This window comes from Phaenicophaeus curvirostris, chromosome 6 (assembly GCF_032191515.1).
Source record: "Phaenicophaeus curvirostris isolate KB17595 chromosome 6, BPBGC_Pcur_1.0, whole genome shotgun sequence".
In the NCBI taxonomy this organism is placed as follows: Eukaryota; Metazoa; Chordata; class Aves; order Cuculiformes; family Cuculidae; genus Phaenicophaeus; species Phaenicophaeus curvirostris.
The window spans coordinates 40,959,874-40,976,529 of record NC_091397.1 but is presented as its reverse complement, the minus strand read 5'-3'; the positions used below and the strand labels follow the sequence as shown (position 1 = coordinate 40,976,529).

Here is a 16,656-nt window from a genome sequence, read left to right as displayed (position 1 = left end):
TAAGCTGACCTGCAACTTTTTTAGTCGCGTAATTTAACTGCACGCTGATTTTTTTTGTTTGTTTTGTTTTAGCAGTCTCCGTCACGGATCGAGGCAAGTTTGTGTGCGCAATTAGGCTTGCAGATTGCTTATCTCGTACTGACTTTGCTTCTCAGTTCCCAGCTGGGCATGGTTACCTTGAGAACTGTGGTATCAGTACTGTCAGAGCATGCTCTGGTGGGGAGATCGGGTGTGTTCTATTTTTAATACTATTTAATGAAGATGCTTCTCACTCTGCAATATACGGAGCATAATGGAAGAGCAGAGCGATGATTGGTTATGGATACTGGAAAAGGAAAAATGCGAAGGTAAAAAAGGAAATCCCTCAAATATTTCTATTAGATTAATGAAAGGAAATGCAGCTGTGCAGAAATGTGACCGGTTAACTGGTTTTAGGTCTGTATTGTGGGGTCTAGGATGATTTTTTTTTTTTTTAATTTTAAAAAGTTGTGTGAAACAAACTAGATAGGAAGTGATTTTGCGGTGACGATAAATCTGATTGGAATTGGGTATACTTAAGTTGAAGATTAATATTCCATTTTAATTCTTTTTTTAATGTTGAAATGTCTTATGGTGGAGAAGTGCTAAGGAATAGCTTAAAAATATTGTTTCTTTTCTTGCGCTAACCAGTTTTAATGATTAACTATTTACATTCTTATCAGTAACCTCCCAAAGCAGCAGTTCTGAGGTTTTGTTCTTTGCAGCTGAAAGTTAATGCGGTTGATAGTAAAAATCATTGGTGCATGAAGCGCTCACAGAATGTGAACAACTGTAAACCTTTTGTGATACATATATGTAAAGGAAAATACTTACAGGTATGCCGTTTTGCAAGAGAATACATGCTTTTGGAAAACTGCCTTGTTTAGTTCTGTGTATGTATAGTCAGAAGTGCATTTATTAGCAACAGTCTGCAACGTTCGCAACAAACCATGCGCTCAGTCGCATAGAGAATCTCGCCTTGATTAAAGATACCTTCTGTCAAGCAACTATATTTTCTCTGTGTTGCTGATAGTTTTACAGGATGGTAGTCTAAGAAATGGCTCAGTACTCCTACTGCAAAATCCTTTTTCAGGCAATTTGTTGCTGTATGCTAGACCTTTTGCCTGCCCTAGGGCTAAGTGTGCAAGTGATGGTTACTGAGATGAGTGTTGCACTGCATTGTATACTTGGAGGAAAAATTATGTAGGGAATGTATAAGGATGATAGAGGAAGAAACATAATGAGATTTTTAACACAGGTGTAATGGTAGATCTGGGAAAAAGATAAGAACAGTGCAACAGTCGCTTTGAAACTTTATCCTGCAGGAATAAAACTGGGGGCCAAATCGTGTTTCTGGTGGTGTTACTTTTCCTGTGGGCTTTACTGAGGTAATTTACATGATTACAGTAAACCAGACCTGGCGTGATAAATCACTGTTATGAAACAGAATTTCTGAGAATACACAAAAGAAAACTAACAAGTTTTAAAATTCACTGCGCTCTTGGCTTCCTCGCAGGTTATAATTTTAACAACTAACTTTAAACTTGGAATGAGGGGGGGAGGGAAGGACGGGGGAAGAAATGCACTAATTCTAGCATGGCGTACTTTCAGTCTGTCTTTCTTCCTTCAGGCATCACTCTTACTGCAGTCAGTGGGAGCTTTTACATTTGCATCCAGAGTTTGGTTCAATAGTTTTGGCAGTGCTAAGGAGAGGCATAGGGACAAATCTTCAGCAGCTGTAAATTGATGTAGTTCCATTGGTTTCAAGCGTGGTATAGATTTACAGCAGCTGATGATACGCCCCTGTGCTTGTAACGCAGGAACTGTAGCTTGCATTGGATGGTATAATAAATTATGATGGCATTAATTTCAGAGTAGGAAAACTATTCTGGCAGGTTAGCAAATCCTTATTTATAGGGACTACTCACAAATGAGTGGCTTGATCCAGGGAGTGCTCCCTGCTGAATTTACTTGCTGAGTTGTAAATAGCATTTGTAACTCAAATGATTATTTAAAAGAAATGCTATTTGTGTTACTGTTTTCAAAAACGTTATTAAAGATTGGCCAGTTAAGAGTTTAACATAACTACAGTGCAATAAACTTCCAAAATTTGTTTGTGCCCTGCTCATTCATTTACTAGATCTGAAGTTCCGTATTGGTGTTCTCAGCAAATCAAGCAAATGGGTTATATTTTCTTGTAGAAGATTGAACTATTCATCAAACAAGTAATATATGGCAAAGACTGTACATTCCAGTGGAGAGAATTTGATTCTGAAGGCTTGAAAGTATGGTGTATGAACATGTTTGTATGGTAAAACGTGTTTCTAGGGTGCATTCTGTTTTGATGACAAAAAATGACCCAGGTAAGTAGGATTTTCCCCATTTTCAGGCTGAGTAAGTTGAATTGCAGATAAATTGTGCAAACCATGTGAGGTCGTGCATCTGGTTTTTGACAGCCATCAAATGAGACCTATTCCAGTCTCCGGTCTCATGTGGGTCGCTCCTGGATGATAAGGCTCCCTAATTAATTGGTGGGGTTTGTTTAGTTTTCTGGTTTTTCACCTTCATACACGGAATGGTGACTTTCAGAAACATGTAGATATAAATAAATTTACACGTTTGCTTGTAACTATTACAAATACTTCATTTTTACATAACAGTTTAATGATAAACCTTTATAGCGAGGAAATATCTTCAGAACAAGTGCAACGAAGACTCCTGTTGTCCTGTGTGGGGTTTTGGGTTTTTTTTTTTGTTTGTTTACGTTTTAGGTTTTTCGGTTGTGGTGTGTTTGGTTTGGTTTTTTTTTTAATGTATTAAACATGCCTGTAAACTCAGGTAGATATACTGGTCGCTGTTGGTGGACAGGATATGTTTTTACTGTTTAAGAAGGAGGCTTAAACCCAAGTCTTAATAACAGCCACAGTGGTTTGTGTAAGCATGCAAATGTACGTACACATGCTGTTTATCAGAAAAATCAGGAAGACATTACACTCTAAAAATACAGTATTTCTTTTTTAATTAAGACAGATTTTTTGATCGATAACATCTGTGATGGGTTCTTGCCAAGTAAGTATTTGTCAGCGAAGGTCCAAACCACTTCGTTGTAGGACTTAAGAGCTAAGCTGCTCATAGTTTTCTTTAAACGTTTGAAGTAATTCCAGTTTTAGACTTCACATTATCTCATATGGTGGTTTTACAGTAGATAAACTTGGTGATGCATTATCAATGAGTCTTTGTGAGAGTGCTCCCTCTATAGAGGTTGCTTATGTTTTCCCTTAGCTTATCTTAATTGATAAGAATACCTAAATAATTGGTATTAATGTGTGGCATATGCAATCCAAAGTTGTGAATGGCATTACTTCCAGGGAAAGAGTAGTGGAGCTCTGTGTCACCGTTAGGAAGAAAAGCCCCAAGCAATTACTTTGGTAATGTCCTACTGCAATTGCTCTCTTCCACCTATTAATAATGTTGCTAGTGTTTACTGCTGCTTCCTTTTTCACTGTTGTGGTTTCCAGGCTTTCAGGTAATTAATCATCAGTACACTTCTTTATGATTCTTTGGAAAAAGGAGTTGCAGAAAAGGTCTCCTTTCATTCAGACATATTGATTTTTAGTCACATGGTGAGATCTTTAAACCATTTTAGATCATTCCAGATTCCTAAATAAGTAATAAGCTAGCATATGAAAATGTTATACCACTTCTCCCTCCTCCCTCAGTTTCCGTTGTTACTGAGAGGAAGTAGTCAACTAAATATGGGGAGTAATACATAGAAGCAAGGACTAAATGAAATAACATACTCTGCAGGAGTGAGTTCGTAAGGGTTATTTAGATGGAGTAATTGCTACTGTGATAACTGTGATAAACATGGTGAAAAATACTAAATCCTAGACAGCCTAGACAGTTAACATTGAAGAAGCTATGAAGTGTGAGAGAGTGATAATGTTATACAGCATGACTTAGCTGAAATGCAGAAGATATAGTTAGGCAGTGACAGCTGGGAATTTGAAATTTATGATGTGAATATCCAATGACTTTCTAAAGCAGGGGTGTTGGATGTTTTCTGGTCACTGGAAATGTACAGAGGCAGTAACCATGTAAGATTTCTCAGGGCAGATGTGTTCACATAGCGTATGTTGTAGTATGTAAGGTGAGAAGTGCATTTTTATAAGTGAAAGAAACTTGTTCACAGAGAAACTGGGACACTTATATGATTCTTTCTCCAGATCAGGTATCTGCTTTTGATCCTCTCAGGCCAAGAGTCACAGTTCATAAGAAAAGTACCATGAGAAAGTGAAGTCCTATGAAATATGTTCTTGTAATTTAATACTTTGTAGTATATTTCCTGCTTAGTCTTAGGTAATGCTATGACTTTTTTATGAGCTGTTTATACAGCATCCACCTTAAAATTACAGAAACTTATGATATACTCCAGCTGATAAAACTGCCCATTTTTCCTGAATTGGATGCACTCAAGCTTTTGAGGCAGAGCTTAAATGGCCAGCAGGACAATGTTAAAAAATAGTCAGCAATAAAGAAGAAAAAAACGTGAGCAAAACTGCCCCCATCCCGCTTCCTGCAGTGTTAAATACTCTGGCTTTTATGTTTTAAGTTTTTTGTCTTCAGTTTGAAATCTACGCTAAAGCTTAACAATCCAATGTATACGTATCAACTACTTTCAGGGTTCTGTTTCATTCCAATTTTTATGGCCGCACAGCAGGGATTTTTTACTGGGTTCGTGAAACCATCAAAGCTAGTTATATGTCCCAGGAATTTAATTCTGTCATCAAAAGCATGCTTTAACAGCTAATAATTTTGTCATTAATTAATCCTGTTGCAGTATGTGTATTTTTATTGCCTCATGAGCTTAAGTCTCCCTATGCCTTCAATACGGAAAAATAATTGTAAATTTTCATTGTATCACGAAATATATGAGAGTCAGATTGAGATGCTTTTCTTCACAAGGAGTGAATGCTGCTTGTTTTCAGTGAGCTGCGTGATTTCTCATGGTATAATGCTTTATTTACTGTGAAGAAAGTTGTCACAGTTTGTTTTTGAGATGACAAGACTTTTTGAACAAAGCTAATGCAGATAGACTGCAGTGATTAGAAATGTTTTAAATGTACAGTTGAACGCTTCAATCTCATTAATATTGAAATCAATGGGAAGTTTTACTGGGGAGCAGACTTTGGAGTTGATGCTTTCATGTGAAATGAGTACAACATGGTGCGCTTCTGGAGAATAGTCCTACATTGTGCTTTTGTGCCATTGAACTCAATTTAATATGCTTTGCACTCAGTTGCACTGAAGTAAATAGTAAATCTAAGTAGTTCAAACTTAACTTTTAAGTTTTTCAAGTGACTATTCCATTTCTAAATATATTGCCACTGGCATAACGTTTAGAGTCGTTTGAATGGGCAATGTATTGTAAAGTATTTGTCATGGAGTCAGAGATGTTTATGGTGTCATAAAAGCTTTAGGAGAAACACATCAAATAAATTGGTCCACTCTAAAGGCTTGCTACAGATTTTAATGTCTGATGGCTTTATAATTTGTGTACTTTATAAGCCGTGAAATCTAAGATTAGGAGGTCTGACTTTCATGGTTTTCGGGTTTGTTCCTTTAAGAAAAAATCAGGGCTTTCTATTACCACCACCACCAAAAAAATCAAAACCAAAAACTCCAGAAGATTCTGAAGGTAGATCTAAAGGGAAAGAATAAATAGTAACTTAAGGGCATCTTAAAATGCCATATTTCATAACACATACTGTCATGAAAAAAGTGACAGCAAAACCCATATTTGATTCAGGTATGAGTTTTAGGAAAGCTTTAATTCATAGGAAACAAGTTTAACTAAATTGGAAAATGCGTTATGTTTACCAGCCTTACGTATTTCAACATGCTTTTTCTCTGCAGTATAGCAATTCGTTCTGCATCTGAGCAGCAAAATGGAGTGGTCTCTAGTGGCAAGAACTGTGACGAGCAGTGTAAGAGTCCTGTTAGATACTGAACACAATGAATTATTATTGATGGGTAATGTACCTTTTGTTTAATCTGTGTACTGATGAAAATTACAGCATTTCAAAGAAGTCCCATCTCAAAATCAGAGCCTGAGGTTAGGGAATGTAATGAAGGGTTAGCAGCAGTAGCATGAAATAGGTTATGGGGCATCAGAATTAGAAGGACAACAAAGGAAAGGAGGACTTTCAGGAGATAGTCTCTTGTGATGAAGTAATTTGGAGTTCTGCATCACCCAGATAAAATGTATAGTTGTGTAGCCTATTTTCAATATCATTTGTTTTCTGATTTAAAAAGAATGTTGATAATAAAAACTTTGCGCATGTGATGTGATCCCCGTCTGTGCATGGAGGATCAGGACAAAGTGTGTATTCCAGTGCAATCACACTTGATCCCTTCAGATCTGAGGTTACAGGAATTGTAAATGATCTAAATCTTCTTAATTTTGCTGTTGCGGAATTGCTCTTTTCTGCCACCTACCTGGCAGAAGAGAAAAGAAGATAGTAAAATTGTTGCCAGGGTCTGAGGGCAGCTACAGGATGATGATGCTTAGCTTGGCTTAATGTCAGTGTGTGAAGCTGATGGCTGAGTCCTGGGGAGGAATGCAAGAGTGTGGAAGAACTGGCTACGTACTATGAGAATAAATTGGTCTCTGTCCTTAATAGCTCTAGTCTCGACATGCCAGTAGCCTCATAAATTAGTCAGGTATTTACTGAAATAGCATAATGTGCCTTGTGAGTACATAAATTCACACCTTTCTGTAGAGGGCTTTGTATTTACAGAGAAGGATTGGTACAAAAAAGCAGACTGAGACACAAATCTTAATGCAACATTTTGGCTGCCTGTGGTTATGCTACCGGTAGCCATATAGCCATAGTTGTTGGGCTGTGGTTTCTGCAGGCACCCTGTCCACTCATTCTTCCGTCATGATTGTTTCCGCAATGCGGGAGGAAGATGCGGCAAGCACCTACCTCTTGCAAAGCCCACATATTTCTTTGATGTTTTTGTTACTCCTCAGGGTTTGGTTTTTTTTTTCAGGAAGGAGAAGAGAACATAATTTGTACTCACAAAGGCTATTTATAATTTTTCCTCCACAGATCATTTCTTAGAGAGCTATATGTTCAAAGAATCGCTGCTAACTCTTCTACATTACATTTATGTTCCAGGTCCAGGCAATGAAAGTCAAAACGTAGATTCTTTTGGCATCTATTCCTGTTTGTGTTTATTTAATAACATATACTTATGTCACGTCTTCATTAATGTTGTCAAGCACTTCAAAGCCATCTGTAATAGAACTGCATCAGTATAAGAGCATGTCAGAAAACAACACAGTAAAATATTGGCACTTCTTAAAACATTTTATTGATTAAACAGCATGATTTCAGTATGTGGAAAAATGAAACTGTTCTGATTACTTCAGTACTTTCAGGTATTACTGCAGTTGCTCTCGGTCCTTGACTTGCCTAAAAAATAACGGCAGACTGAGCAAATTCTGTGGCGTGGGAATGTTTTTGCTGGATGTGTGTTGACTTGGGATCGTAACAAAGGAGAAGCATAAGTGACCCAAGTACTTCTGATGCATAGTTAAGAATCCCCCTTGAATATATAATCTATTGCGTATACTCAGTAGTTGAAATGATGCTGACAGATGATGGTGTAACATACCAATGCTCCTCAGAACATCACCTGAATTTACAAGCAGTTTCAATGTCTAGTCACTGCCAGAGAGATGCTTTTAATAAAAGGAATTCAGAGGCTCCATTTCTAACCTCTGATGGTTTGGTTTGGGGCCAGTAACTTGAGGTGTGATTGTTATTAGCATTGTAAAATTGGAAATAACTGCAGATAGGCTTACAACCTCATCAGAGAAGAAAACTGTTAAGGGGAGCTAGCGTTGCATTCTTCTGGCAACAGAAGTCTGAAGTAAAACACATTTAAGTTAGGAGACTTACTATATCTTTAGGTGTAACGTGCAGACAAGGGATCTTCCTTAAAATGAGTTTGTAGCCCTTACTTAAAGGTTGCTGAAAGCGCAGGAGGTTAAGTATTGGAGGAATTCAGTGCAGTCCTAATATAGACTCTTTCTATGTTTTGTTTTTTGATGTATATGTTTCAAGCAGTCTCCAGCATTTATGTGTCTCCCTCTTTCGTGGCTGTTTCCACACATGCATCGATTGTTTCTGTTGTGTTCTTACATCGTCTGACAATTCTTTATGCTGGGCTTTTGTAAATTGTGCCCCTTGTGTGAACTTCCCTTTGCTAAACTAATCCTTCAGACTTTTCTTGGTTTTTCGTCATTTGCTCACATTTCCCAGCATTTGTTTCTTGCCTATGTCTACATCAGTTGCCGTCCGTGTTCAGAATGGCTGGAAACTTCTATTCATTTATCATATAATAGCGAACTTTTAAAAGTAACGTAATTCTGTAAATATTTGGACAGTCAGTTTGTAATAAAACGTGTTCTATAAAGCATGCTATCCTCATTCAAAATCTGCCAGTTCCCAGGTCTTTTGGACTTTGTTTTGGTGTCCCTTAGGGAAGGAGTGCTAAACAGTTCTGATTGTATCTGTGAAGCAAAAGGTTTTGTGGAGGAATCTGGAAGACTTTGTTCTCTTGAACTTTGTGTATAGCTTATACTAACGTACCTTTGGGGCCTCTGTTCAAATTCAGTAGCTTCATAAAATAGTGCGTATGTTTGGTGCTCCTAGAAAATACTGTGTCTTGAATGCTCTTATGTATTTATGTAGATTTTTTTTTTCAATTAGTAATATTTTCAATAAAATTCATATTTGTCCGATGCTTAGAAAATAAAATGTAATGGAAATGACACAAAATTAAGTACTTTTGATGGTGTCTTTGTTGTCAAAATCTTGCATGTTGGTGCTGTGGCCTTTCAGATGGAGTTCTGACTGTGGAGTGAGCAGGGGATCCCAAGAGCTAGCTTAGCTTCTAATGCATTACCTGAGATACATTTTACTATGTTGCTGGGTCATGCAGTGAAAAGAGGAAATAGGATGGAGTTCTTATATGGAGAAGTATTTTGTATTTCGTGTCTTTACACATATTGAATAAGCTTGGAAACTGCACCAAAAGCTGAAGGTTACATATTCTTCTTATAACTTTGATTGTAATGATTGTGTGGTCATAGATCCTTGTCAAAAGTGGAAGAGACTGATTGTAAAAATAGTTACTAAGACATCTAGCTGTCTACATTTGAGGACCTATGCTTATACATAATCCATTTTTTGTCAATTAAAGTGTATGGAAGTTTCTTGTAAAGACAGCAACTAGAGACCTGTTGGCTGAAATTTCTCACTGAAGAGGAAGACTGATATATTTGAAGAAGCATGGTTTGCTGCCATCATCAGAAAGTTGAAATTTAGTATTCCTGGAAATCTAATCTTTATTTCTACATTTTGTTTGGGGGGGGGGGGTTTAATCTCTTTTCATGCTTTGTTGTTGAGATACAGCAGAAGTCCCTGTATTCAGCTGCCAATTATGGATTTAATTCAGTTATTTGATTTTCAGTAATCTGATTGCCATTAGTGCCTAGTTCACTAATTGCCTGCTGTACTCTGTTTATTATGAAAGTAACATTCCGAGTATTCCAAAACCTAATTAAGAAATGATGGCAGCAGTCTGAACAGATGATGTATAGTGGTTATAAACTCATAAACTCATTTCTCTTTTTTTTTTTTATTTTTTATTAATGGGTTAATCTTCAGACTGACGGACAGTCAGCTTGGTTATCTCTTAAGCAGCATTGAACTGAAGAAATCTCTCACCAGTTCAAGACAAAATTCTGTGTTGTACCAAGTCATTCTGTGTTTTAGAGAGATCTCACACTAACAGGTCGTTTATTCCGCAAATGGTGGTGCCAATACTCTTCTCAACGTACTCGGTGATAATTGAATTCTTGTGTTCAGTTATTTGCTAAGGAGATATTTTTATTTATTTTTTTTTTAAAGCTTGTGTATAAATGTCTCTAGTAGCAGAGTGACATGGACTTGTTTTTCACTTAGCCTAGGTTTAAGTTGACTGGAGGAATGCTCTTGCTTCTATTAACTTAATTCCCTAGTCTTAATTCTTCCAATTAAAGACATGGAAATGTTAGTCCATGCAACCCTATTGCTGCAACTCAGAGAAATATGTAGCTGATTTCTGGGTTTGTAGCAGATACGGCTAGACGATCCTTCCAAAAAGAGACCTTAAAATATGTGAATGTACATGAACTTATAATAAAACATTTGTATTTCTGAGTAAAACTAAGTTGAAATGTTTCCCGAATGACTGTATTGCTGGTCTTTGGCAAAAGTGCCTTTCCAATGTAGTGGATAGTGGAACAACTAGATGGCATTTGGGAGATAAATGAAACACTTGTTTTCAGCTTTCCTATAATTTCAGAAGATGGAACAGGTGAAATCCTGTTATGCGGTAAGGGAAGCTACTCTGAAGGTAACGTTGCTTTGTGTTCTTCAGCCCACAAGAATGAGTGTAGATGCAAAGTGCAGGCTTGACAACGCGCACTGTTCTGCTGACTAATGTCAACTAAATGAGGAAACTTTAAAACTTTATTGGTGAAAACTAGTTGGTTTTTTTTTTTTCCTGACATTCCAGTAAAAACAAGATGTGGGGAAAAAAAACAAAACAGCCAAAACATACCCCCAAGCTTACGACAAGGATGGCGACCCTTGGCTGGCACCGTTAGCGTGAATAACAGTATATGCCTCTACAGGAGAAATACTTCCACTAATGCCTAGCTGTGAAGTGTGTGTTTTGTGAATAAGTCCAGCAGTGGTAATGGGCCGATGGAGACCTGTTCCCCTCTTCCCTGCACAGGCTATAGGTGGTTGGTGTGATAGTCATAAAATGCCAGTTTGCTTCAAGAGACAAAAGGAGACCGTTTTACAAATTGGCTAACCAGTCTGCCAAGAGAGAGGATGCATTTGCTCATTCACTAACAGAAAAACAGGGCTACGGCCTTTTAAAGAGTTTTTTGTGGTATGGACAGTGAAATGTGGTGACAGGTTTGTTTATTTTTCATGAAGGGAACAGATTTTCAGTGCTTTCAAATGACTGTTTGAGGTTACTTGGATAATTTGGGGTTATTCTTTTTGAGTGAATGCTTGTAAAAATATATCTTAAAAGGGAGCCTTCCTGACAGTGGGAATAGCTACAAATTCAAATGCTACAGATAGCATCAGTTGGCAAACTGTATGCTACATCAATATCCTAATTACAAACAACTTTCCCCAAAAATGCGTTTTCCAAAAAGCAAAGACAGATAAATAGGTGTGTTGTTAGCGAGTAACATGAAACATTTTCAAGGTAGGAATGAGAGTGAGACAGTAACTTGGAAGAAGATATTTAAGCAATAGAAGTCCTTATTGTTCTTCTTTTTTTATTTTTTTTTCTCACTAATATACTCAAGCACTTAATTTCCCTTCCTTGTGCTCATCTTTAAGAAGCGTGGAAGTGCCCCAGGAAGGAGAATAGGCAGCCCACCATGTCTTATCAGCGTGAAACTTAAAATTTAACAAAGATTCATTTGTGGACTGAGTAGAGGTAGAAAACAAACCATAAGGAATTGCTTTTAAACAAAAAATGTACTTTCAGCATCATTTGCCCTCCCCAGGGAAAAGTAAAGCTGTCCAGCCATTATGTGGTGATCTGAAGTACATCTGTACAATATGTTGATAGTTGTACTACATGGTAGACAGTAAGGATAAGACCCGTGGTATAAATGGATATTCCCGGAAAGGCTTTGGAAAGCACAAGAAGTGAATTCTAACTCGGGTAATGAAAGCAGACTCAAAGTGAAATTGAGCTGATTGTCCTTACAGATTGCCTTGTTCAGGTACTCTATAGGGGACTTTAGTGGGTGTACAGCTGATGTATTACTCTGGGTTATTTTGAGGCTGGAGTATGCCTCCAGTGTAAGTGAAATATGGAATGACTGTTGGAGAAGTAGGAGGTACTGCTAATCATTCTAGTAGAAGAAATATGAAGAATACTTTAAATACTGCATGTATTGTAAATAACTAAAAAGCCATAACTTTAGTAGTCAGATGCTGATATGACTACGCGCTTTCCCCCCGTCTGTTGTTGCTGTTATGATGTAGGCTTGCACGCTGCTTATTTTGTAGTTCATTTCTCCTAGGAAATGAACCTGAGCCATTATGATGAATTGCTTGTAAGTGCTATTTTGGTCTAATTAAATTTGTAACAAAATGGATCATGTAGACAGAATTTTGCATAAAGAAAAGCATTTCTCTCACTCTCACTTTCCTACCTATTATCTTGTACTACTAGTAGTAAGACTTTCTAAAGGGGTTTGATCCAGAGGCTGTGGTTCATTAAAATGTGCTTTAGGAGGTCATACAAAAGAAGCATGATTTTCCTGATTATCATTACTACTGTTAAAAATGCTGAACTTCTGGGTTTTTTTTTTTACATGTCCTAGATCTTCGTGTCTAGCCACAAAATATTTTTAATTATAAATATATTTACAGTTACGTTAGTGTGTCCTTTTCATACACACACATTCATTACCTACCACCAAAAGTGTCTGTGTTTTGAGGGAGCACTGCAGAATGGGAGATGCTGGAGAATGATAGCCATGTGTCCTGGGAAGATGATGTTGGTTACCCTTCTAGCCTTTGTTTTGACCAACTTTATTACTCATTTAACCTGTGTATTCCTCAGTGGCCTCATCTGGAAGGAAATACTAATTTTTCTGCTTCAATTCCATGAATGTGTTTTTTCTCCTTATTTAGATATTTTAGTGTCTCTTATAATAAAGACACTCTATAGGAGTATGCACTTTGCCTCTGTTAATATTGGCAGATAAAATCAAGTTATGGTACCTTCAACAAGTTATCTCAGTCACAGTTATTATCTGTGTGTAGTTCTTCAGTCTACAGCAGATACAAAGACATTCATTTTGCAGTTGCTGCTGTTATACTTCGCTGTCACTGTTGGCTATTACTGTCTCGGTTTAGTGATTGTTTTCCAGACAAATTGTGTGATAATACATTTCTGGTAGTTTTAGCAGGTGATAATGTTGAAGCATTGGAATAGGTACAAGAGAAACAGTATTTGAAGAGTAAAAAATCACCGTATGTTAAAAACAACAAAAGTCACAACCATGTTAAAATTTAAAAGTTTCAATACCTGAGGCAAGGCTTGGAAGAATTTATAGGTTCCTTTCAGTTGGCATATTTTATATACTAAGTCTAGAAATATGTGTTCATGTATAGCATTTATTCAGATTAGTCCTTGTCAGTGTAGTTTTTCAAACAGTGTGTTGGTGGTTTTGTTGTTTGTTTACTTTTAAACTTTTGATATGTACAAGTAAAATGAATGCATCCACAAGTGACAGTTCTAAATATGCACACAGGTTTCACTTAAGCAGGCAAATTTTTATTTTGCAGGTCAAAGTTTAATAGACAAAACATTTTGAGGGGGAAGCTTTTGGGAAAGTTACAAGGTAGACATCACCTGTTTTGTTACAAGCATGTGAATTAAGTCCCTATGCTGAGTTCTATCCAATATTTTAAAAATACTAGTTTTCCTAAGAAAGATGTGATTCTAAAGTGTTTTTTATGTACTTTAGGATATTTACAAAAATATTTACAATGAATCTTTTGCTTATCTATGTTTTATTATTAAAATAGAAATATTTTTCTTAACAGTCTTTTAATGCTTGTCATGAAAATGTATGATATTGTAATGACTGTGTAGGTATACATAAGAATTAAATTGCTATTCAAGTCTCTGCATAAACCTTAACTTCCATCTTGAGACTTTTACTTACCACTAGAATCTCTTATTTCTCGCTTGACGGTGTTTTTCTGGAGACTGGCATGCAGACATCTGGTTTGCCGGGCTCTGTGTGTGTGAGAGGTCCTGACTCTTACCTTTAAAGCTTCTACTGACTCTGTAGTGTCACAGTTTCACTCATGAATGTGGCCTGGACATCACTGAAGTTTGTGTGCTGAGATAACTAGTTCTCCATGTCACTGGCGCATACGTGTGGGTGCTGCTTAAATCAGTGGCTTTTGGATAAAAATAAAATTTTGCTTTTTTTTTATTAAAGCACTTACTAGTTCTTGTATAACGGCTCCATGCCATTAATTTTAGGCATTTTTACACTCTTTTTACTGCTATTGTAGGCTCATTTTAAGGAGTAATTTTGACTGCTGTGCAACAGGTAGCCTTCTTCGTGTATCCCCTGTTTCCTTGCTTATCTGAGGGGCTGCCAGCCATGAATAAAGGTCTGGGACAAGTGTGTTACTTGCTTTACCAATTTTGTTCTCAATATAAAAGAAAGGTTTAAGTTGTCCTTTTTCTTTTCCACCTGCCCTGGAGCGTTGTGCCTCTCTTGTCTCCAAGTTTTCTCTTGCTGTTTTACAATTTTCTGCTTGCAGCAGCTAGCTCTAACAAGTCTTACTTTTTTTTTATTATTATTAATATTTTACTTCAGTAACAACCTGTTTCTCTGCCCTTGAGTTCATTTGATTTTTTTTTTTTTATTTCTGTTATCATGAGATCACCGATTTCCCACGTCTCTGTGAACCAGGGAACACCCTTAGGACTATCCTCTCTTCCCTGTCTATGCAAGAACAGCTTCCCTGTCTTTGCTGGCTTCTTTAATCATTTCTTATGCTGTTAAAAATGTGTAATGCATTTTAAATTTTGAAAAAACAAAGAGCTAGACTCATAAAGTCCAAAGCCAGATTTGGAAATAAAATAAGGCTGTAGCATCAGTAAAATATTAATGCGTTCATCATTTTTTACTCCTTGAAAGGTAAGGTTGTGTGATAAAACCTTTTATATCAGCCAGTAGAGCTGGAAGACAGTGTTTTCCTACTATGGTGAAGTATAGATTGAGTTACACACTGTTGTGTTTGTTTTGTCTGATGAGAATGTATATCCATTGTTGGAGCAATTAAAAGGGTGCTTCTGTTCAGTAAATTTATACATAGAGTGAGTCAGAAGCATAAATTTTCTGCCGTATGTGTCACTAGCCTGCATATGCAATTCTTTAGGATTTAATGCTGCAAAAAGCTTAGGTCTGATCTGCTAAAACAGTTGTGAATGTTTTAGTGTTAAATTATGTGTATGTGTCAGTGGCTACAGGACTATTTGTCCCCAGTAGGATGATGCTCAGCTGAAATTATTTTTCACAGAACTATGTGAAAATAGGTAGATCTGCAGTCATCATTCAGTGACTTATTTTGCCTGATTTTACTCATGCACATATTTCCTCTATGTATTCACACGTATGAATATACAATGCTCAGCTGTATTTAACTGCAACTAAATTTTTGCATTCACTGTGGTCATAAGCAGTAAAATAGAGCTAAGATAGGAGGAAGGAATACAAATCATTAGGTTTAGGTTAAATTTAACCAAATAAATTAAAGGATTTCTGGTACTTAAAAATCACATGTATACACCAGTAACATAAATATGTGATATGGTGTTTGCCAAAAAAAAACCCCAAAAGAGACAAAAAGATCAGTATTGTAATAACATTTTTAATTTAAAAAGAGGGGACCTAATCAGCTGCTTCTGCTTCTTTATTTTCTAAAGATTGTCAGAGGCTCTGAAATACCATAAAAATATTGGGCAATTTCACCAAACTGAGGCAGTAAGAAGTATCTACAAACATGTATTTGGGGAGAGAAGGAGGTCTGAGTTTTGAGGTACACCTGTGAGATCAGGCTTCCCCGAGAGATAGTCCATAGATGAAAAGCAAATTGACTTCCTTTGGTTCCTGTAGAATCTCCTAAAGGACCAAGAAGAGAAAACTCTGGCAGTTGCAAAGGTTTTCACCATTCCCAGTTCACATCTGGAACCATTAATCTGTTATACAGGAAAAAAAACAGAAACAATGAAAGAAAGCCCCAATCTGACACACTCTTCTGGGAGGTAATTTTGAGTTTGGAACATATTCAGAGAAGTGCTTGGCAGAGGAACTAAAGACCATTGAAATGTTTTATGTTGTGTCTCTTGAAACAGAAATAAATTTAATGTACTTAAATTATCCCTTCAGACCTTAGGCTGTATATTACTATTTTTTTTTTCCTTCTCTTTTTTTACCCCTATCCGAATTGCCAGGGATTCCAACTAGGTATATGAAACTTGGATTTGTGCAATACTGGTTCACATACTTTGATTGATATAAATATTTAATATAGTCAGCAAACCTTTTTCATAAGATATTGTTATAACTGAAGAAGTAGACGTAAAAAAGAATTAGGCAGACATTTTTACTTTCAGAAAATTTGAAAAGTTCTTTAAATACTTCATCGTATTTTGGTTAGTTTTGTCAGGACACTTATCCAAACCTCTTAATGCTTGGTTTGGGTTTAAATCAGAAGAGCTTTGATTTCTGTAGAAGTTTGGAACAGTAGCTTTGCCAATCACAACTTCAGCAGAAATACTGCTGATTTTGCTGTGGCAAGAAGTCAGTGCAGTCTGATATTTGAATCAATTGTTACAAGATATTAAATGTTCACATATTGAGAAAATTACTTCCAATGAAATTGAAACCAGTTTCTTCTGTTGCATTTGAAACCTTGGCAACCCCCAAAAAGTGGCTATCCAGAAATT

At 36.6% G+C, this 16,656-nt stretch overlaps 1 protein-coding gene across 20 annotated transcripts in view; it reads left to right on the top strand.

The window, feature by feature from the left end:
* Nucleotides 1-16,656, top strand: part of ARPP21 (cAMP regulated phosphoprotein 21) — a 199,244-nt gene that overhangs the window by 62,545 nt on the left and 120,043 nt on the right. For 8 of the 20 annotated variants that reach the window (XM_069859874.1, XM_069859872.1, XM_069859873.1 and 5 more), the window contains exon 1: nt 117-347. The exons of 4 other annotated variants lie outside the window; for them this stretch is intronic. The gene's annotated coding sequence lies outside the window, so the exon portion shown is untranslated. Of the gene's footprint in view, nt 1-115; nt 348-16,656 lie in introns of those variants that run through there. 8 more of the 20 variants (XM_069859881.1, XM_069859880.1, XM_069859879.1 and 5 more) reach the window with 2 other exon arrangements.